Source organism: Epinephelus fuscoguttatus, linkage group LG5 (assembly GCF_011397635.1).
Source record: "Epinephelus fuscoguttatus linkage group LG5, E.fuscoguttatus.final_Chr_v1".
Taxonomy (NCBI): domain Eukaryota; kingdom Metazoa; phylum Chordata; class Actinopteri; order Perciformes; family Serranidae; genus Epinephelus; species Epinephelus fuscoguttatus.
In genome coordinates, this window is record NC_064756.1 from 26,352,195 (window position 1) to 26,377,024 (window position 24,830).

The window sequence follows — 24,830 nt, forward strand, 5'->3', positions numbered from 1 at the left end:
ATGGGGGCAGTTCTCAACACATTTTTGTTATTATATGTCGACCTGATCTTGATTTTGTCCTCTTCTTCCATTTTCTCAACAAAGGCTTCCTCTCGTTTCTCATCTTGTAAATTAAGGAGACAGTTTTATTTTAATGGGGTGCACAAGCCAGGTGATGTGATCCTGGGTGGGCTGTTTCAGGTCCACTATACCTCAGTCTTACCTGAGCTGACGTTCATCTCAGAACCACATCAGCTCATCTGCCAAGGGTAAGTTTCACACACACACACACACACACACACACACACACACACACACACACACACACACACACAGCAGACAAAAGATAGTGGATAGATAATGTTTTACTCTTTAGTATTTGATTGTGACATTATACTTCACACACAAAGCACACAATGTGCATAATGGATAATTGATAATGTACTTTTTGTATAATATTTTGTGGTTGATAGCAACATTCTTTGTGTTAGCTTTGACCCTCCAGGGTTCAGGCATGCCATGACCATGGCCTTTGCTATTGATGAGATCAACAACAACTCCAACCTGCTGCCTAATGTGACTCTGGGATACAGTCTTTATGACAACTGTGCTACACTTGTAATTGGATTCAGTGGTGCATTATCATTGGCCAGTGGTCGAGAAGAGCAGTTTCTGCTCGAGGAGACTTGTTTGGGAACCCCTCCAGTCCTGGGGATTGTGGGTGATTCCTTCTCAACATTTTCTATTGCCACCTCTGATGTGATAGGTTTATTCAAACTGCCCATTGTAAGTTTACTCCCTCCAGTCTCAGCAGTGTTTTTGATGTGCCATATTTGAATGAATTTCACATGTTAAAATGATAGAACATTATACATTAAATCTCAGCTACAGCTTCTCCAACAAGCATTTATTTGATTTGAGGTGATACTTTGGTTTAAGATTTCATAATGATGAAATGTTAAATTGGTGAGACATTTTAAATGTTTCTGCTGACTTGCAAGTAAAACCTGTGTGCATACTGTGTTATAGGTGAGTTATTTTGCCACATGTTCCTGCTTGAGTGATCGGCAAAGGTTTCCATCTTTCTTTAGAACAATCCCCAGTGATGCTTTTCAGGTGAAACTCTCTTCTCACAAAAACAAATGCAAAATATGTTTTGCAGAGATTTTGAGTGAGAGTGAGTGAAAACTGAATAGTTTTTCTTGTCTGGAAAAGTGCTGTATTTACTTTCTGTATAATCGCTGATTTAGAAAAAGGAGTGTAGTGGGATCAGTAATTGTAATTTTATGGTGTGACACAAATGGCTAGGTTTTCACTGAAAGGCTATTCTAAATTGTGCACTAATCCCCCTGCTCTCTATAAAATCAGGTGCGTGCCATGATTCAGATTCTGAAACACTTTGGCTGGACATGGGCAGGTCTGCTGGTCAGTGATGATGATTATGGACTCCATGTTGCGCGATCCTTCCAATCAGACCTGGCTCAGTCTGGTGGAGGTTGTCTAGCCTACTCAGAGATTTTACCCTGGGGTGACAACTCAGCTGAACTAAAGAGGATTGTTACAGTGATGAAGACATCCACAGCTCGTGTGGTCATTGTGTTTGCACATCAAATCCACATGATTCAACTTATGGAAGAGGTATCCATCCATCCATTTATCTATGTTGTAGTGATGCAGCCCTACAAAGTAGACTCTATATGTTTCACATTGGTCTGAACGTTTTTAATTTTTTTTTATTATTATCTTACTATATAATGACGAAAACTCTGTCTGTCTGTCTGTGGGTGTGTGTGTGGGTGTGTCTGTTTCACGTTTTTCCCCTCACTGACTCTGTCAATCCATGTGAAATTTGGTACAGTGGTAGAGGGTCATGGGAGGATGCGAATGAAGCAATATTACATCAATTGGCCAAAGGAGGGTGCTATAGCAACCGATTGAAATTGCAAACTTTGAACGGGCATATCTCATGCCCCGTATGTCATAGAGACATGACACTTTGCACAGAGATGCCTCTCCTCATAAGGAACAAATTCATAACTTCCGGTTATATACATTTTCCGCCATTTTGAATTTTTTGAAAAAAGCTTAAAATCAATCTCTTCCTAGGAAGTTTGACCGATCTGCATGAAACTCGGTGAACATAATCTAGGGACCAATATCTAAAGTTCCCTCTTGGCAAAAGTTGGAAAACTTACTAAAACTGAGCTTCTATAAGGCAATGAATATTGTGGAGGGCGTGGCTCATCACATAAAGGTGTTTAACATCTCAAGGGTTTCACTGATCACCACGCAACTTTGTCGACATATGACCACACATAATCTGAGGGGACCCCTCCATTATTGACCTGATGACAAAATGGAGGCCCTAGAGAGCTAATTTCTTATCTAGGCCCAATCGCAAAATCCATTTTTACTACACTTGGTAGATATGTACACACAGAGAAATAGGGGTATCAGTTCTGTACCTAAAGGTACATTTGTCAGAAAAGTACCCTGTAAGGTACAGAAAAGGTCCCTAAGTTGATAATTGTGGACCTTTGTTTAATTTTAAAGGTACAAAATCATTGCTGACAGCAAAGGGTACATAATTGTACTTGTAAGGTACAGACAATTATGCAGCAACTCAATCACAAAATCTTGATTTAAACAGAGGGTTGGGTTTATTGAAATAAAACAGACTACTACTCCATCAAATTCTTGGTCTGTGTGGCTTGGGGATAATTTTATGAGCTTCATTAATATATTATTAATAGCTGGGTGTGTATTTTAGTGAGTTCAGCTAATCTTTACATTGCATTGTGGATATGCAAATGATAATTTAATAGTTTTAGAATATAATGTTGTAGGATCATTGACTGTAAAAGTGTACCATGATGGTTGTGTATTCCAAGAGGCTATCACCCTCATGTCATTACTTTGAAAGACCACCAGGGGTCAGTGATCTGGGTTCACCAACCGCCCCGCCCCCACCCCTGCTCCACTGCATCCCTTCCCGGGCATGAAAAAGCTCCTAAAACCTGAGACAAGGCTGCTGAGACCAAAATGTCCATTAGCTTTCCTGCTTTGTCGAGCTTGTCCACTGATGATTTAATCAAAAGAATAATTGAAGCTGGAATACAAATTAATGAAGAAGAAGCAAGGAAATTCAGGGTAAGTAAGTTAACTGGACCTTTCATTTCTGTTCATGCTACTTATGCTGAGCTAACGTTAACGTTAGCTAACTTAACAAGCCTAACTACTAGATTAACCACATTATAGGTTTGTTTCCAGATCAGCTAAGTTCCATTCTTATTAGCTATTTCAGAATGTAAACTGTTTAACTTTGTGACAGGATACTTTTTTGAGCAATTTTGTTCATTTAGTTAATAAACTGTCAGTATAGCAGATTGAAATGCTTCCACTTGCCATCACTATTACTCCCTATTTTAATATATTTTTTATTTTTTATAAGTAACGTTATTACAAGTATTTACACGGTTTCGTTGAGCTCTGTAGGGACCATAGACTGTATAAATAAGGTAGGGACTTGTTTTTCCTGTAAGTTATTCATTGTCACTCCCTTATGGAGGCCCTGCAGACTTGGTGTGGCAACCCGTTTGCCTCCCGCAGTTTGCTGTGGCATGTGCTCGTGACATAGTAACGTTCTGCTCTCGTCCTCCGACAGTGACTTTACCGTGCGCTCGATCCGGCCTGTGCTTCTGTCATGTAAGTTTTAAATTACATTTTGGCGTGTAGCTTGTAGTTTTTATGTAACGTTAATGCCAAATTGCCTTGAAATGTCCACGAGTTGAAACGAGCTTGGTGTGTTTAAGCTTCGCTTGGGATTTGGATGCAACACGGCGAATCGTGCGCTAACGTTAACGTTAGCTCATGGTTTAACTAGCAAGCATTCATACAGTTAAGCTAACGTTAAAATGCCATTTGCCGATGGCTCTCCTCATCTCTCCCATACATTTGGTTGCACCTAAGTGTATACATGTGTTCAACACTTATTGGCCCATAACTGTGTTGTAATTTTGCGAGTGTGTGTGTGTGTGTGTGTGTGTGTGTGTTTGTGTGCGCGCGCGTGTCTATGTCTGTCTCAGAAAATGACGTGGATGGAGAAACGGTGGATTGTGGACTCACTGAAGCCATGGTTGGATACCTGTTTGATGGTTCCTTCAAAAAGCAAATAAAATTTCAACAGTTTGTGCACCAATACAAGGAGGGTGAGACCATCATTACATTGGAGCCAGTACCAGTTCAGTCTACAGCAGAGCTCCAGCCTCAGCCTTCAGCTGATCCAAAGTAAGTACATGAAACTTTTAAAAGGCAGTTGTGGTTAATTTCTTCAACACAATATAGATGTGCCACTGTCTTACAATATGGAAACACATTTTGTGTTTCTCTAACTGAAGCTACCTAAGGGGATTTTAGGAAAATAAGTGTTCAAGGGGTTAATATGCCTAACGTAAAAATTAATCAATATTTTTAATGATGGTTGTTGTCTGCTCATTTGCATGGTGTGTGGTTCTGTTTTTTGATAACGGTATATAGTGAGACATTGTGAAATGAAACTAGAAATTGTGGGATTATTTTATTTTTTTTTAAGCTTAATCCTGGCTTTTCCTGGTCTTAAAAGGCAGCTTTACAGTAAAATGTTTAAATTTCATCAACTTATTAGACAGTTGTATCTTGAGTGAAATGAATATTGAATGGCTTTACCTGTTTATTCATTATATCCACATTACTAGTGATTCTTTAAAAACATTTTCTTGTGTGAAAATACTTTTATAAAACCACTAATAGAGTAGTCATCCCAAAATAATGTCACATCTTTGCCGCATGTTTTTTAAACCTCATTCCTAGGCTTTCTTAAAAAAAAAAACAAAAAAAAAAAACAGCTGAATGTTTTATCTGTTTTCCAGCAAGGACCACAATGGAACTGCTTTAGTACTTCATTATGCTATCCTCTGGGTTCAAATCCACATGTTTTATCATGTATGTTCTATTGTTTAACCCAAATAAATCCAAATCAAAGCCTGAAAGAAGGCTTGTATCTATTGTAGAAAAATGGGAGCTAATAAGACCCACCTATCATATTTTTCTGGAGTTGTCCATACAAATGTGAACAGGAAAATGAGCTTGAAGAGCTTTGTCAATGCTAGAAGTTTTGGTATTTAAGAAAGAGGTTTGATTTTGTCAATAATGCCAAACTCTAAGTTTCCATGTGAGCAGCGAGAACAGGTCTGAGCAAGAGCTTTCTGGGTGAAGAATTTCTATTATATGGTGTTTTCTCAGTCTTCTTGAATTTGGTTCAGCTTATAGTTTGTCACAGACTTGCACATATTGTGGCTGTCTGCTGGTCAATGGTCCATAATTGGGAAACACTGTAATCTTGTTGCATTGCAGTGGTGGACCAGCTACAGAGACTACCCATTGTGATTGTCCTTCCAACCTTTCCCAGAGATGTCCAGATGAGGCTTGATGCCAAGGAACCATGTCACAAAGTACCAAAACTACGCAACAAAATAATCAGAGTGCTGTATGAAATGATGGCAGAATACACCCTGTAAGTATAACTGTAACCTCTGCTACTACAACTTAACTACTTGTGATCCTCATAGATTGTGAAATTATCTTTAGACAAAACTAAGAGGTTGTTTTAAAGTTTATGGCTACCTTTGAACTAGGTATCCAACCAACGCAGAATATATTCAAGTTGCCAAAGCACTGATTATGAAATACCCTTTCCTGAGAGATATGGAGGGGAATGGCTATGTAAGTTGCATTCTTGTTTTGTTTTTAAATCATTGACTTATCTGTATGTATATATTTGCATAAGGTATTGTTACTTAATCCTTACCTGCTGAATTATGGCAAATAATCAAATGTGTTTTATTTTTACTAGCACACCTGGCACATGTCCCTAAAGCGGAAATTTAAAGCAGAACGTGCACCACTTCTCAGCGACAGTGAAGTCAGAAAGCTGAAAGAGAAGTTTGGCCACACAAGACAGTCCAAAGCCACCAGTGCATCAATGAGTTTGTGCGAAAGCCAGCTAATGTAACATTTGTAAGTCCATTGCCATATGCATAACTTATACTCACATTTTTAATCACTTTTACTTTAACACTTAGTGCAAGACAATATGAGGCTGATATTATAGACATTTAAATATTTTTTGTATATACTCTACTCCCATCCTTCCTCTGACTGGACACTACTGTATGTCTCAAATATTTCATGCAGTTCAGTGGATATTTTTTATCCAAAGCTCCTTAATGTAGAATGAGTGTGCAGACTTTTAGGATATATCTCTGTCATTATCTGTCGCTATCTGAGCATTATCTGTCTCTGTCCTTTTTCCAAAGGACATTTGTGTTGGGAGGATTCCGCATCTGTTGAGGCCCATGTGAACGTGCTACAAAGTGAGTATCGGAAGACGCATCCAGACATCTCAACTGTCAAAGACCGCATGGCGCGAACATTTTCCTGGCGACGTCGCGAAATCATGGAAGGGATGTCTGTGGGGGATGTACTCAACAAATACCCATACTTAAGGACGCCTGCTGGAGTATGTACAGTGAAAAAACTTGCATGTTACAGGGGACCATTATCAATATGTGTAATAATTTAGAATATTGTAACATTTGCAGTCACTGAAAATAAATAAATTAAAAGTCTGTTACAGTCAGTTACAGTCTGTAAAAGCCATAGTATTGAGGCTTAACAGCAATTGTATGACTTACAATTACTTTAAATGATGTACTTAATGTTAATAATAATGTCTTCATGTATATTCTACAGTTTTTGACGAGGTTGATCGAATCCATCCTTCAACAAGTAGCTTCTGTCATCGCTTCAAAGAGGGCTTTGCTCGAGTTTTGCCAAATGTGCTGAAACTTGCCGAGGAAAATCTCCTCGCAAAACAGTACACTGATGCAGACGGGATGCATTAGCTGAGGATCTACCAGGTAGTGACAGTCACCTTGTTAATGAACCTGACAGTAGATCTGCTGTAATTACCACATTGCACACTTGAAAATGTGTGATCGTGAATGTAGGATATTTTCTGCATTGCAGAAATCGACTTAAGGGCCGGGCTTATCCTCTTGCCATCCATCTTCAGAGAAAAGACTGAACACTACATCACAATGGGAGAGGTAGGCATCTGGATTGTCCTACTGTACTGGTAGACCTCATGCAAATACATGCTCAGGAAAAGATTGCTTGAATACAGGAATTAACTGCCTCATGTAGATATGCTTGATTTAAACATTAACTTTTAAAACTAACACAGTCTTCATCTGTATTAATATTGTGTTTGTTTGTAGTATGAAAAATATAAGGTTAGTGTAAAGCCCTTAAGCCCACCTCTCTGTTTACAGGAAATTTTCAACGTAAATTTGCTGCATTTATACAGAAAAAAATATGGCTAAACTGAAAGATTAATTGCATTTGAAATTTTGTTGATTCAGTTGTAGAATTATTTAATATGTGAATAGAAATACATTATATATTATGTGAAAAGTCTGGCATAGACTTAAATGGGTTATGTACCGATTAAACCCATGTCAGATTATTTAACATAATTGTTGATATATTGTACATGTTTTTCTTACCTAGGGGGACCCTGCTACACCCTATCCAACCATACAACTGATGGACAATGACTGGAAAATGGCGATCACAGGAAGAGGGCTTAGTGTGGTGAAAGTAGATGGAGTAGATGTGTGCCAGTGCACAGGCCTTGATGAAGCCTTCATAACAGCCTTCAGTATGTATTTTGCTTTCAACATTACCTACCCACTGCACCTGAAAACACACTGACCTTCCTTCAGGCGCATTGTCAGTATTGTGGAAGAGGGAGACAAGCCCCTGCCAGTAACTGTACTCCGACTGATTAACCTTCTGTGTTAGATCATGCCTCAACTGCACCAGTGCCCAAAGTGCACTCGAAGGACATTTACTCTAGGGAAGCTGCTCCAACATGTTGGACTTGTTCATGCACATGAACCAAATTTTAGTATCACCTGTGGGGTAGGTGATTGCCTGTCAACTTTTTCCGCTTCCATTCTTTTAGAAAACATGTGTACAGGAAGCACAGATGCTTTGTGTTTAGGCCTTCTGATAATAGAAATGATTGTCCCATTGAGTCCACAGTACAGCAACATAGCTTGAACCTGGATCAGCAAAATTCTGAGACTGATCCAAGTGCTTCTGATCCCCAAACAGTTGAGCCAAATTTAGATAAACTATTAGAAGATTTCAGAGATAATCTGTTTGGATTCATTCTTAAATGCAGAGAGAAAAACCTTCTACATTTGTCAGTCCAACAAGACATTACTGATGATGTGAAATTTCTCTTTGGTTTCTTCAAAGAAAACTATGATTCATTTATTTCTCACCATCTTGAAAAAAGTGGTTTTGATATTTCAAAGTGCCCTGAACTTCAGCAAGTTTTGCACTCATCTGATTTCTTTGATAAAGCTTATGAGGTGGTTCGTTCTCACACATGATTAAAGAACACTGTAAGACCAAGATGGACTATACAGAACCTCTACACTACACACTGAGAGGCTCTTCAGGGCAAAAAATAGGAACCTATTCCTATGTTCCCATCTCTGAAGTTCTAAAGAAATACTGTTCTCATGAAGATGTCTGGGATCAAATAATATCTGAAAATAACGAGGTCAAAGATGAAGAGCTTCTGACGGATTACAGAGATGGTATTTATTTTAAGGAACATTTGTTTTTCAGAGAGCATCCAGATGCTTTAAGGCTTCATTTATATGAAGATGAATTTGAAATAGTTAACCCTTTAGGCTCCAAGAGAACTAAATATAAGTTGTGTGCATTTTACTACACTATTGGAAATTTGAGTGGAAAGTATCGATCTCAACTTAAGCACATTCACTTAGCTCTGCTGGTTCGTTATTCACATGTGAAACAATTTGGTATGGACGTCATATTGAAACCAATGATAGATGACTTGAAATGGCTTTCTACTGAAGGCTTAATTATAAGTGTCTGTGGAACAGAGCACAAAGTTTATGCTGCTTTAGCAACTTTTCAGCTGACAATCTGTCAGCTCATATGATCGGTGGCTTCCGCCAGTGTTTTAACTCGGGTCGAATTTGTCGTTACTGTATGGCAACTCATTTAGAAGTTAAACACAAATTCCTGGAAGATAATTTTGTTCTGAGAACCACTGAAGTCCACGAATATCATCTCCAGTGTGTCCAGCATAACAAGGAAAATGCTGCTTTGTATGGTGTACATGGCCTAATTCATTTGATGCTTTAGGTTATTTTGATGTGACCAAGTCTTTGCCTCCAGACATCATGCACGATATGTTGGAGGGAGTTGTTCCACTGACAATGAAGCATGTTATTTGCGAAGCACACAGACAAAAGCATATAACTATAACTGAGCTAAATGAAGAGCTTCAAAAATTCTGCATAGGTCAGAATGACAAGGCCAATAAGCCTGTGCTGTTGTCTGAACGACTTCTCCAAACTTCAGGGATTGCAGGAACAGCTACTCAAAAATGGTGTCTTTTTAGATTGTTGCCTTTTATAATGGGGCACCGTATTCCTCCTGGCAGCAGATACTGGCACGTGTTATTATTATGTAGAGATATTGCAGATATTGTCATGGCAGCTAAAGTGAGGAAAGATGAATTGGCATGTCTAGGATTACTTGTAACTGCATTCCTCTCTGAGATGACAGAGGTATTTGGAACCGTTTAACACCTAAATGTCATTATCTTATACATTATCCAAGACTTATGTCATTGTATGGTCCTCTTCGTTCTCTTTGGTGTATGAGATTCGAAGGAAAGCATCAGTATTTTAAGAATCTGACTAATAACTGTCGAAATTTTATAAACATAACAGTGACCCTTAGTAATCGTCACCAGCTCAAACAATGTTGGGAATTTTCCCCTATGAATATCTTGGGTGATTTTGAAAAGGTGCCTGGTAGAAGTGTCAGCACACCATTATTGTCTCTACCCATTGACCTTCAGACTGCTCTAAAAGCAAGTGTCAACTTCAGAGATGTAGAATTAGAGGAAAAATAATTCAGCGTGTCTCTGAAATGACTGTAGACAATATCAAGTATGCTGTTAGAGATGTGTTGACATTGGACCTTTTACATGTTGAAAAATTCCTGTGTTTGGGCAGATCAAATACATTATTAACATTGATACCATGTGGGTGCTTTGCAGTAAAATGTTGCTTCCATTGTTCTTTGACTCACATTTTCATGCATATCGTGTAAAAGTAGACAGTGATTGGATTTTGCTCAAACCTGGAGATGAGTTGGACCACACATCACTTGACACATACACAGTTGACGATAATTTGTATGTTGGATTGAGACATTTTGTATAAATGCTTGCAAGGTTTTGGCAAGGGCAGATGAATGGAATGCTTCGTGTTGTGCAAGTATTACGAGACAGAATTTTTGCCCCTTTTTACACCTGCCTTTAACACAAGTCTCCTGTCCAGATTGTAGGAGAGAATCCTAATCGACTTTACATTGGCATTGTTTTCGTGGTGGCAGCACGTAATTTCAACCCATTACGTGCTGCCACCACGGAATGCGGTGTTAAGAGGTCGTGGTCATTTCACATATTTCTGTGAGATCAGGTTGAAAAAAAAACAGTGAAAAAGAAAAAAAAATCTTTCTCAAACAAGAAACACCTAATCAATACTGTGTAGCCGATTACAAATCCAAGAGACATTTACAGAGTGTATTTAAATAATAAATAAGATGAGCCTTCATTTTCTACACAAAAAAAGAAAAGTGTGGCAAAAAGTCAGCCATTATTCTATAAATCTTTCATAAAATAAATGAATGAAGTTTTCAGGCTACTGTCCGGTTCTGCCTTCCAGCTGTTGATGTTTGTTCTCGCGAGATTTCGGGCACGGTATGAGATCGTTGCTTGTTCTCGCGATATTTCAACCACACTTTGGAAAGCAGAGCTAAATGGTAAACAAACATGGCACCACACCGGTAAGGTAAGACAACACGTTTACATGTTGTTTTCTATATGTTCTCTGACATTTATCCTAAAGATATGAGGTGGTCTTTGTGGAAAAAAAGCTTGTTCAGTGGACTAACTTTGCACTTGAAGGTTGCCCGTTCACTTATGTTTTAACAGGTCTGAAGCTACTATGCGCCCCGGCTGTATCTAGGCTAACAGCTAACATGCTAACTATTATTTTTATGTCACTAGTCACTTGAAACAAATTTAGGACGATAGGAGACAAGTTGAAATCAACTGAAATTTCCTTTTAAGATGTTATATTAAAATAATTAAGCTGACGTGTGTTGTGCCCTGCCCCTGTCACCCTAGTGGATGATGTTAATAAACACTGACAGAAAGCCTGCAGTGGGGATTACATAGCGGTGTATATAAAATTGAGTAACCCTGTATAAAGACCAAAAACAGATGTGAAGGGAGGAGGGCAGTTATGGGGCCTTTTCTTGACAGATATTTAGGGCCCGAGCGATGACAAAGTCATCCACGTAGGACCCTATTGTAATTGCGCCGATTATTATTATTAGGGCCCGAGCGTCGACGAAGTTGTCCGTGAGGACCCTATTGAAATCGCACTGTTTATTATTATTCTTATTCTTGCGACATTTCATGTCCCACTTTCGGCCCTTTCCCAAATTTGAAAATGCTTCTAACTCTCCACATTCATCCAGCCACATCCGAAATTTGATATTTTTGGGTGGTTGCACATGGTCGGTGCGAAATGCCGAAATAGCGCCCCCTACAAATTTTCAAAATACCCTCCCCGTTGGGGTTAGTTTGTCGTAGGTAAAGGAAATTTGGTACACACATGTATCATACCGAGACGCACAAAAAAGTCTCTTAACGTCATGGTGAAATCCCAACAGGAAGTCAGCCATTTTGTTTCGAATTTTTTTGTTATGGCGATTTCCACAACTTACATTTGAACGAACTTGTCCTAGGGATTTTGTCCTATCGACTTCAAAGTTGGTACAGATCATCCTGAGAACATGCTGATCAAAAGTTATTAAAAGCTTTTCTCTATGTCAAGGGTCGTGGCCGCTAGGACGTGACAACTTTTGGCAACTTTTTGTTTTCTTGCCATCGAATTTCAAACAGCTCTCCCGCCCACATACTTGATCTCAGCAGTTTCAAACTTGCTGGACATGATGATGGCTCTGCCCCAAATGCCCCAATATGTTAATATCCCACCTTACTCATAGCACTTCCAGTGGTAACAGGAAGTGACCAGTTTTTACTTTAACATGTACTGATGCCACAAACTTGACCGCATCAACTTCATTCCACTTCTAATGTATGCAGAACAAGTTGGTGAAGCGACTTTATGAACGCTGTGAAGCTATGTCTAATGGTGTCCATGTGGCGGCGTGGCGACTATCGATCCCTCGCCACTAAATACCTTTGGCATTTTGATGGCTTCAACGACCTCATCTCCTCACAAAAATTGATACACAGGTCAAGAATAGCGAGCTCTTACATCTGATAGGGGCGTCGCCCATGGGGGGGACAAAATGCCTCTGTAGCGCCCCCTTGAAATTTTCAAAAACCCCTCCCCATAGGGTTTTTTTTGGAGTTGGAACATGAAAATTGGAACACATGTGTATGTTTTCCAGACGCACATAAAAGTCTTTGGCACCAATGGTCTACTCCAAACAGGAAGTCGGCCATTTTGATTTTGACTTGTCATTTTGGCGTGATTTCCAAATGTTGTATTTTAACGAACTAGTCCTAGGGATTTCATCCAATCGACTTCAAATTTTTTGCAGATCATCCAGAGACCATGCTGATCAAAAGTTATTAAAAGCTTTTCTCTATGTCAAGGGGCATGGCCGCGATGGCGCCTCCCTCGCCAACAAATACGTTTGGCTTTTTGATGGCTTCAGCGACCTCATATCCTCATGAAAATTGAGACACAGGTCAAGAATAGCAAGCTCTTACATCTGATAGGGGCGTCGCCCATGGGGGGGACAAAATGCCTCTGTAGCGCCCCCTTGAAATTTTCAAAAACCCCTCCCCACAGGGTTTTTTTTGGAGTTGGAACATGAAAATTGGTACACATGTGTATGTTGTCCAGACACACATAAAAGTCTCTGGCACCAATGGTCTACTCCAAACAGGAAGTCGGCCATTTTTATTTTGACTTGTCATTTTGGCGTGATTTTCACATGTTGTATTTTAACGAACTAGTCCTAGGGATTTCAACCAATCAACTTCAAATTTCTTACAGATCATCAAAAGTTATTAAAAGATTTTCTCTATGCAAAGGGGCGTGGTCTCCATGGCACCACCATATTTGATGCATCGCCATGCATATTGAAGCACCTCTCTCTCCCACATACTTCATCCAAACTGCTTAAAAATTTCTGCACATGATAAGAGCCCCGCCCTCAACACCTCTATATGCTCGGAGGCAATCTTGCTCATGCTGCCCCCTTGTGGAAACAGGATATGCCCTATTATACATTGACATTGTCCAATGTGCTTGAAACTTCACATGGGTGATGACGGTCCACCCCTGAATGCACCTGCCCGCATCTGGTTATGCTCGCAGCACCACCTGGTGGATGAACGAAACATTGCGTTTTTCTCTCCTGCCAAGGTTTTTCTCCCTACCCGCTCTGTGCCACAGCCCCCGCATGCCTCAGGCCCCCGCAGTTGCATGGGGGAGCGAGGGCCCGATCACAGCTGCTTGCAGCTTTAATTCCTCTTGTGTTTGTGTCTTACCTTGTTCTTTTTCTCTTCCTCCTCTTTATGCTCTGTGTCTTCCTCTCCTTCCTCATCTTGTAAAATACGGAGAAAGTTTCGTCTTAATGAAATGCAAAAGCCTGGTGATGTGATTCTGGGTGAGCTGTTTGAGGTCCACTTCACCTATGTCTTCCCTGAGCGAACATTCACCTCAGAGCCACAAGAGCCCAGCTGCAAAGGATAAGTTACAAAGACATGTAAGAGACAGTATAGATCTGTACAAGTTAAAATGTCTGCTCATAATAATAGTAAATGGTGATTAATATAACTTTCATGAGAGTTTCAGTGATACTTTGATTTCTTTAGGATAAAGCCGTAAAAACTAATTTATTACACCTGGATAATGTTATCAATACAGGTTGAGAGTTTAGTTTTTACAGAGCTGCATTGCTGTTAAGTGGTTAAAAGTGTCATTTTGTGTGTTAGTTTTGACACTCTAGGGTTCAGGCATGCCATGACCATGGCCTTTGCTATTGATGAGATCAACAACAACTCCAATCTGCTTCCAAATGTGACTCTGAGATACAGTCTTTATGATAACTGTGGTGCACTTGTCGTTGGATTCAGTGGTGCATTGTCATTGGCAAGTGGTCGAGAGGAACAGTTTCTGCTTAAAGAGAACTGTTTAGGAGCCCCTCCAGTCCTGGGGATTGTGGGTGATTCCATCTCAACATCTTCTATTGCCAGCTCTGATGTGATAGGTTTATTCAAACTGCCCATTGTAAGTTTGCTTTCATCGGTCTTAGCTTTGTTTTTGATGTGCCGTATTTGAATGTAGGCTAGTTCAAATTTTAAAATAACAGGATAGAACATACACATAAAATCTTTCGTCCTGTTTCTCCATCAAGCTTTAATTTGTTTTCAAGTTGAGTTTTTATTTTAGATGATTGAAATGTTTGCATTGGTGAGATCATTTGAATGTTTGTACTGATGTGCATGAGAAGTAAAACCTCATACTGTATACTGTATGTTTCAGGTGAGTTACTTTGCCACATGCTCCTGTCTAAGTGATAGGGGAAGGTTTCCATCGTTCTTGAGACGATGCTTTCCAGGTGAAACTCTGAAGAAACAAAATATTTTACACAGAAAGAAATACTTTGCCTGTAAAGTAGCTTTCTGTATTTTCTTTGTGAACAATTGATGAAACTACATGCATTTAGGAGAAGGAGTTTTGTGGAATGGTTTAATTGTACTGTGAGATATGAATATGTTGGTTTCAAGTGAAAAATTATTCTAAACTATCCACTGATCCCTCTGCTCTCTATTAAATCAGGTGCGTGCCATGATTCAGATTCTGAAACACTTTGGCTGGACTTGGGCAGGTCTGCTGGTCAGTGATGATGATTATGGACTCCATGTTGCCCAATCCTTTCAGTCAGACCTGGCTCAGTCTGATGGAGGTTGTCTAGCCTACTCAGAGATTTTACCCTGGGGTGACAACCCAGCTGAAATAAAAAGGATTGTGGAAGTGATGAAGACATCCACAGCTCGTGTGGTCATTGTGTTTGCACATCGGATCCACATGATTCAACTTATAGAAGAGGTGTCTTTCTATTTCATGTTTTTGTAATATTTACATATTTTGTTCTATGTTTTGTGATTCAGTCCTACAAAGTAGATATATATACATATATACAGTACAGGCCAAAAGTTTGGACACACCTTCTCATTCAATGCGTTTTCTTTATTTTCATGACTATTTACATTGTAGATTCTCACTGAAGGCATCAAAACTATGAATGAACACATGTGGAGTTATGTACTTAACAAAAAAAGGTGAAATAACTGAAAACATGTTTTATATTCTAGTTTCTTCAAAATAGCCACCAAAATAGCCAAATAGCCTTTGCTCTGATTACTGCTTTGCACACTCTTGGCATTCTCTCCATGAGCTTCAAGAGGTAGTCACCTGAAATGGTTTTCCAACAGTCTTGAAGGAGTTCCCAGAGGTGTTTAGCACTTGTTGGCCCCTTTGCCTTCACTCTGCGGTCCAGCTCACCCCAAACCATCTCGATTGGGTTCAGGTCCGGTGACTGTGGAGGCCAGGTCATCTGCCGCAGCACTCCATCACTCTCCTTCTTGGTCAAATAGCCCTTACACAGCCTGGAGGTGTGTTTGGGGTCATTGTCCTGTTGAAAAATAAATGATCGTCCAACTAAACGCAAACCGGATGGGATGGCATGTTGCTGCAGGATGCTGTGGTAGCCATGCTGGTTCAGTGTGCCTTCAATTTTGAATAAATCCCCAACAGTGTCAACAGCAAAACACCCCCACACCATCACACCTCCTCCTCCATGCTTCACAGTGGGAACCAGGCATGTGGAATCCATCCATTCACCTTTTCTGCGTCTCACAAAGACACAGCGGTTGGAACCAAAGATCTCAAATTTGGACTCATCAGACCAAAGCACAGATTTCCACTGGTCTAATGTCCATTCCTTGTGTTTCTTGGCCCAAACAAATCTCTTCTGCTTGTTGCCTCTCCTTAGCAGTGGTTTCCTAGCAGCTATTTGACCATGAAGGACTGATTCGCGCAGTCTCCTCTTAACAGTTGTTCTAGAGATGGGTCTGCTGCTAGAACTCTGTGTGGCATTCATCTGGTCTCTGATCTGAGCTGCTGTTAACTTGCGATTTCTGAGGCTGGTGACTCGGATGAACTTATCCTCAGAAGCAGAGGTGACTCTTGGTCTTCCTTTCCTGGTCGGTCCTCATGTGTGCCAGTTTCGTTGTAGCGCTTGATGGTTTTTGCGACTCCACTTGGGGACACATTTAAAGTTTTTGCAATTTTCCGGACTGACTGACCTTCATTTCTTAAAGTAATGATGGCCACTCGTTTTTCTTTAGTTAGCTGATTGGTTCTTGCCATAATATGAATTTTAACAGTTGTCCAATAGGGCCTTCGGCTGTGTATTAACCTGACTTCTGCACAACACAACTGATGGTCCCAACCCCATTGATAAAGCAAGAAATTCCACTAATTAACCCTGATGAGGCACACCTGTGAAGTGGAAACCATTTCAGGTGACTACCTCTTGAAGCTCATGGAGAGAATGCCAAGAGTGTGCAAAGCAGTAATCAGAGCAAAGGGTGGCTATTTTGAAGAAACTAGAATATAAAACATGTTTTCAGTTATTTCACCTTTTTTTGTTAAGTACGTAACTCCACATGTGTTCATTCATAGTTTTGATGCCTTCAGTGAGAATCTACAATGTAAATAGTCATGAAAATAAAGAAAACGCATTGAATGAGAAGGTGTGTCCAAACTTTTGGCCTGTACTGTATGTATATATATATATATATATATATATATATATACATATATATGTATATATATATATATATATATATATATGTATATATAATTATGCAATGTTCTGTTAAGAATACATCCTGACCTACATGACAGTAATAATTTTGGTAAAGTTGTAGCCTTAAAATCGCATCTGTAATCAGAATAATTAATATTGTTATTTCTGTTAAGACTTTGTTTTAAATACATTTCCGGTGAGGCAGTTTTGGGAGCAGACATTCCAGTGTAAATTTGCTCTGCAGCCAGCAGATTGGGTAGAGGCTGGGGGAGACCTATGCACTGGTGATGAAGACCTAGAGAGTGTGGCTGAGGTTTTAGATGTTTCTAATCTCAGGCCTGAGTACAATATTTACAAAGCTGTGTATGCCCTGGCGTATGCTCTTGATGACATGCTGCAGTGTGAGCCAGGGAGAGGGCCTTTCAGCAGGCACAGCAAACATTGGAGCCGTGGCAGGTGTGATATCAGTATCACTCCACCTGTTCAGTTAAAAAAAAAAAAGCTGTTGCATCCAGAGGTAATACTGAAGTAGATTGTGGAAAAATAGAAAATAAATGACTATGGCTGTGTTTGGTCAATTTGAATCCCCTGACTGTCTTGAGGATAAAATCAAAACAAATTAAAATTTCCCTTATTTTTTGTGACAGATTTAATTACTTTATTGCAACAATGGTTAACGAAATTTAGAAAGGTCACATTTGCATGTGTGAAGTGCAGAACATTTGAAAACTAGTATGATTCAATCCTCAATCTATCACACAGAACATCTGAAAGCATATTCACAGTCAACAATATATATAAATTCTTTGTTGTTGTTTATTTGCTTTGTTTTGTTTTTTATTGCGTCCCCTTGTCTCACATTATCTATATTTCATCCCTTTAGCTTGTGTATTACTTGGAAAAGGTCAACTTCACCACACCATTTGGTGATCAAGTGTCATTTGATGAGAATGGTGATGCCTTACCAATATATGATATCATGAACTGGCTGTGGCTCCCTGATGGACGAACTAAAGTTCAGAGTGTGGGGGTTGTTAAGAAGTTGGCCTCCAAAGGTGAAGGACTCACACTTGATGAAGACAAAATCTTCTGGAACTTTGAATCCAAACAGGTTACTATTTAAAAAATATTTTATTGTTTATTTTGCGTTATTAGTTCATGTCACAAAAAAAGAGAAACAAACTGTGTAGAATAACTGTGACTTAACATTTACAATCCCTACAGCCACCCCAGTCAGTGTGCAGTGAGAGCTGTCCTCCAGGTACCCGCATGGCCAGAAAGAAGGGGCAGCCTGTGTGTTGTTTTGACTGTGTCCCTTGTTCTGAGGGAAAGTTCAGCAATGAAAGAGGTTGGTATATTATAAAATGTAATGTATAATATTAGAAATCTACATGTTATGAAGTGGAAATTGAATCCAATTCAGACATACTCCTCTTCTTGGTGCCTTGGTAATGTAGACCAAAAAAACACATTCCTACTGCACTGCAGAATCACAGTTTACCTCCTGGCATTGGTGGTCCATCTGACATAATGAAGGTTATGATATTGTAACTCTCGTTCTGTTAACTCAGGCAGACCCCTCCACGAGTCTCTATGAGTCTAATCACAAGCACACATTCACAAACTGACAAGCCTAAAAGTAGCCCGCCAATCAGGACATACTTATCCAAATATGTCTAGAACCCACAGTATATAAGGAGGCAGATTCCCGCTGTCAAACATCCTACACCATATTTAACCAGCGGCTTAGGAGCCACAGGGTCCAAAGATACAGGGCTCCACCTGGCTAATAGAACTAGGGTTACAATATCGAATGCTCTGTCGCAACATAGCATCGAACGAGCCACGCTAAAACCTGGCCAGCTAAGGGAAACTCCCCATAGCCCGCCTACTTCTTTATAACCTAGGCTGCCACAATAGAGAAGTGGTAAGTAAGTAAGAAAAGTGGGTGGGGCCTCAGCTTAGCTTTACAGGGTTCAAAAGACAGGCAGTAAACATCCTGACCATAACACTGCCGTACATATATCCTCGACACTTACGCCGGATTTCTACTGGATGCATGTCTGTTGCAGAATGGCAGCACTGGTTATCCGCTGCGTGCTCCGCCATCCGTCAATACCCACTGGCTGCGTTTGCTGTGCGGAGAGGTGCAGCTCCGTTGGAAGACATCTCGGTGCACTGTCGTGATTAATATCTCCTCTTCCATGGTGTTAACGGGGTGAAATGACGTCTGAAAACCTCTGACCTGTTGACTTCAGGCCTGCCTCTGCCCATTATTCAGTTTTCAAGGTGTAGTGCAGGGAAATGTGATCCGCGTGAACACTGAGTATTTTGTTCTGAAAATTAACTGGATGTTTTATTGTGTTTCTGTGCATGACTTCCTGCCCCGCACAACCTGCTCTCTGCTATTTGTTGCGTTGTGCTCCAGCGTCCGGCAAAAATAGAAGTCCTGCGTATCTGTTGCGGAAGGCTCCGGACTGCCGGAGCTGTGACGGAGCCGGAACGCAGCACAGCCGCAGCCGGTGGAAACACACACATTGACTAGTATTGAATCCTATCGGCTCCGCTGCCGTGCCGGAGCAGAGACGCAACCAACACGCATCTGGTGGAAATAGGCCGTCACCCTGTTGAAAAAGAATGCAGACACTGCCATACCACATGTGGAGCACGCGCAGACCACAGTGGAAGAGTCCCTGGCTGCCTGTAGACTTGGGAAATGCACTCATAAAGCCATCTCGCAAGGCATTTCTTGGACATGATCTTGCCGGCAACACCATCACCAAAGCACGCAAACAGCTGTTCAGTTCGTCTGATGGGAGCCATATTTCAAATGTATGGGAATATGCTTGTTTGGTAGAGACCCAAGCAAAAATCATATCATATAAAATTTTACAGTGAAAAAAGAAGTTATAATATAGACTGTCAATGCATCTGAACATTACTGTGGTCCAGTGGTTAGCCTTATCACCTCACAGCAAAGGAACCTGGGGTGAGGATTCGAACCCTTCTGTGCAGAAGTTGCATGTTGTCCCTGTGTCAGCATGGGTGGCAAGGAAGATTCATACCTGCCCAGGGCATAGCAAAGGATAAGTTGGTGAGGGGCTCACCTTATCACATACACATCTACTCCCCAGGCATGATGTCTATTTTCCCCTACAATCCATACAGGTGACGAGACAAAATTAAGTCCATTCATGAACACTGTATGACCATCTGGCATTATGATGTCAGAAGACACAATTCATCTCATCATTCTCCCCCTGTCAGCGTGGGTTTTCTCCGAGTACTCTGGCCCCAAAGACATGAAGGCTAGGTGAACTGGTGACTCGAGATTGGCCATAGGTGTAAGTGTGGTAAGTCTGGTGACCTGTCCAGGGTGTACCCTGCCTCTCGTCCAGTGTCAACTGAGATAGGCTCGAGCCCCCTGTGACCCCTAACAGGATAAACAGTCACAGGAATTTTTTTTTTTTTTTTTTTATCATATTGTGCAAAAACTTGGAGGAAAGTATTACCCATAGAGTCCATTAGAGGGTGGAGCCTGTGTGAGATAAAACCTTTGTGTGTATATTTCCATCTACATTCTACACAGGCCAATGATAGATGTGTAGTGACAGGGACCACAACAAATGTATAAAATTGGTCATGCTAAGTTGTGACAGGAGGTAACCATTGTAAAATATTGCAGAAACAAAGAGAATCTCTTCTTGTTCTTCTCTTCTTAGACTCCATGGAGTGTACCAGCTGTCCAGATGATTTCTGGTCCAGCCCCCAGCGAGACCACTGTGTTCCTAAGGAAACAGAGTTCCTCTCCTATCATGAGCCTCTGGGTATCTGCCTGACAGCCGCCTCGTTGCTGGGCACATTTATCTGTGTTGTTGTCTTGGCCATCTTCATCTATCATCGCAGTACACCTATGGTACATGCCAACAATTCAGAACTGAGTTTTCTGCTCTTGGTGTCACTTAAATTATGTTTCCTTTGCTCACTGCTCTTTATTGGCCGTCCCAGGCTGTGGACATGCCAACTGAGACATGCAGGATTTGGGATCATCTTCTGTTTCTTGTATTTTGGTAAAAACTGTGGTGGTTCTGGCTGTGTTCAAGGCCTCCAAGCCAGGAGGTGGGGCCAGCCTGAAATGGTTTGGTCCTTTGCAGCAGAGAGGAACAGTTCTGGTTCTTACATCTATTCAGGCAGCAATCTGTACTGCTTGGCTTGTCTCTTCCTCACCAGCTCCTCATAAAAACACTCAATACCACAATGACAAGATTGTTTATGAGTGTGTAGTTGGGTCCACCGTTGGGTTTGTAGTGTTACTGGGCTATATTGGCTTATTGGCTATCCTCAGCTTCCTGTTAGCATTCCTGGCAAGGAATCTTCCAGATAACTTCAATGAGGCCAAGCTCATTACTTTCAGCATGCTGATCTTCTGTGCAGTGTGGGTGGCCTTTGTCCCTGCTTATGTCAGTTCACCAGGCAAATATGCAGATGCAGTTGAGGTATTTGCCATCCTGGCCTCCAGTTTTGGCCTGCTGGTTGCTCTGTTTGGACCCAAATGTTACATAATCCTGGTGAGACCAGAGAGGAACACAAAGAAAGCAATCATGGGTCGTGGAACCCCCAAGACATAATGATGAATTGTGATGCTGTCTGTATTTTACAGTCCTTTACAAGCCTAAAACAATAGCTTTCTTTTGACCTTTAAAGTTTCTTTATAGGAATAAAAAATCAAAACAAAATGGAAATAAATAAAGCTATAAATAAATAACTGAATCCACCAATTCTGCCTTTCTTTATCGTGTTATGTACTGTTTCCTGGTGTTTGAGAAAAGTACAAAATATCTGTCAATATCTAGCTGTGAGGTAGTTGTATTACTTTCTGTTAACTCAAAACATCACATACTTTTATTCCAAATGACAGAGGCTTGGCACCACTATCTCACTCACCTTTTTAGTGGGTGTGAATTCTAGAAGCATTCACAACCTAGGATCTTCTTAAAAACCTATTATTATTGCTGCTTTATTTTTACTTTTATTCAACTTAAATCCTTCCATATTTTTCTTCAGTCTTCATTCAAAATGTTAATCTCAATTAGAACACTATTGCTAATACTTTTATCATATTTTTCAAGCTTTCATAAATATTCAGTGTTTTTCAGGATCATTTTCCTTTTCAATTTTATGGAGGGAACATTTAAATTTGACACAATTTCATGTATTTTTCACTACTATTCACTCACTCCTCCAATCACAAGCAAGCATTTGCACACTGAGAAAAGCATTAAGGTAGCCCACCAATCAGGATGTGCTTACCCGACTATGTGCAGACCCCACAGTATATATAGCGACAGGGCCCCTAATTAGAGGGCTCTACCTGTGCTAATAGAAGTAGGGTTACAATATCGGAACCCTTGTCCTATCTCACACAGTGTCCACTCTCTACTGGATTTTCTGGGTATAGTGGGAGCTTGATGAACAAACGCCCTGTTACAACATAACATCGACCCAGCCACACAGATCCTGACCGGCTAAAGACTAGTTGTTTTAGTAGTAAGTACAAGTAGGGGACCCCAGCCAACCCAAGTGGTAAGCAGTGGCTGGAGCTTTGGCCTAACCTTGCAAGACTTTAAAGTAAGGCAAAAGACACCCTGCACTCCACATTTACCAGGTCATTAAAGTGCATGGAAACATGATGGTATTGTGCCCAGAAGGGAGTCAGGTGCAAGTTCCAGTGAACACAGACCCTGAAAAGGAGCCTAACATGTCCAAGAAGTAGAATCGTACACGTGGATAGGGCATAGACCATGATGTTGCCATATATATTTTGCACTAAATATGCTCTCTTTAATCCATCGCTAATTTTTATCCACTGCTCATTATTATTATTATTATTATTATTATGATTATTAATTGCAGTTTCTTGTATTTTCATAATTTCATTGAATGCCTAGTTTTTTCTCCTTGACAGCTGTAACCCTGGAATTTCTCAATTGTGGGATCAATAAAGGTGTATCTTATCTTATCTTCTCTGATCTTATCTTATCTATGTCCTCAACACTCACCCTGCTGAACAAGGCTCCCAACAATGTCCACAGAGTCACAGAGTGACCATAGTGGGAGGGCCCACCCACCTGTAGGCTTGGGAGATGCACTCACAAAGCCATCTTCCAAGACATTTCTTGAATAGGTCGTGACTGGCCATACCATCACCAAAGCACACAAACAGCTCTTCAGTGTGTCTGAAAGGGGCCGTGTGTTCAACATTACATGCCAACACAAGAACTTGGCAGAACAGATGCAATTTTGCCTCCCTGTCCCCCTCATGGGGTGGAGGACAAAAAGCATCTAACTGTATTGCTCTTGACCTGAACGAACTCCTTATGTTCTTGAGAACATCTTATAGGAACAATGGAGGGACTGAGAGAAGCCCCATTGCAGTCACCACAAAGCAGAAAGACATTCTGGTGCACCGAAAGGGCTGTTAGTTCATACATTCTCTAGCTGAGGTTAACCATGCAGTAATAGTGGCAAGTGACAGCCCTCTATCCATCAAACACTACAAAATGGAAAGAACAGAGACAACTGCACATGACAGGGGATCTAGCTTTCTTTCCTCGTACCAGCATTTAAACCCCAACCACTTTGCCTTGTAACAAGCAGTGGTGGACCCCACTCTTGCTGCCTGGATGGTCTGCACAACCTGCACAGACACTCCACTCGTTAGTGTGTTAGGGGGCTGCTCTTCTTCCAGTTGATTGGGAACAAAAACTTGGTTAGTGCTACTGCACTGTGTGGAACATAGCCAGTTCCTGTTCCTTGACCTGGCCATGATAATGAGGTTATACATGAAGGTCTGTAAAACAAAACTAAAAAAAAGCTTTTGCCATGCTGTAGCTTAGCTTCTCTAGTGGGTAGGGTCAGCGTAGTAAAGTGTCATTTAATGTATAGTAACCGGTATCTGTCCAAGTAGTTTAACTGTGGCTGCTTATACAACCAGTCTGTGAGGTCATATTTTGGGGGAGGACAGGCTGTATTCTTAAGATAGTCAAGAAGTTTGATGAGTTTAATTCATAGTCACCAAGTCAAATGGACAAAGGACAAAAGCATATTTTCATTGTTCCAGTTAAAAGTCCAGTGTGTGGGATTTACAGGTATATATTTGCAAAAATGGAATATGTTTTCCTTAATGTATAATGTCCTGAATATAACAATTGTTGTGTTTTTGTAACCTTAGAATGAGCCCTTTATATCTACATAGTCCACGATTTTGAAACGACCATGTTTCTATAGTAGTCCAGAATAGACAAACCAAACACTAGCTCGAGATTGGAGCAATCAACATTTTCATAAATGGTCAATGCAAAGCACCTCATAAATGTTGATGAACCTCCTGATCAATGGTTCTTACTTTACTGGCAATAGCCAAATGTCACATCAGCATTAATATGTTTGCAGCAACCATACTGATACTTCACAGACTTTTATAAAGGGTCCAGCCCTGCCCTTGAAACTCAAAGGAAAACCATGGTGGTACTTTGGCTTCTGTGATCTATCATGACAGAGGTGACAGCCTATAATTAGGCACAATATATGCAGCTTCACCTGTTCTGAAGTTTACACAAGAAAATAAAAGATGGCCATTATGATTTAAAGGATTTAGACCTTTAGATTCTATTCCCCACTCTCAAATTAGATTTATAATTGTAAATAAAAAAAATTCCACACAACACTGCACACACAATAATATAAACATTTAAAACTAATGTTAT

The 24,830-nt window shown here is 40.5% G+C and overlaps 1 long non-coding RNA gene and 1 pseudogene across 1 annotated transcript; both read left to right on the forward strand.

Annotated features, from left to right (window-relative positions):
* Positions 1–21,692, forward strand: LOC125888998 (extracellular calcium-sensing receptor-like; annotated as a pseudogene).
* LOC125888297 (uncharacterized) lies at positions 5,423–6,010 on the forward strand. The gene is made up of 3 exons (XR_007449313.1): positions 5,423–5,530; positions 5,652–5,739; positions 5,870–6,010. It is a non-coding gene; the product is annotated as an uncharacterized LOC125888297 (long non-coding RNA).
* Positions 21,693–24,830: the final 3,138 nt, after the last annotated feature.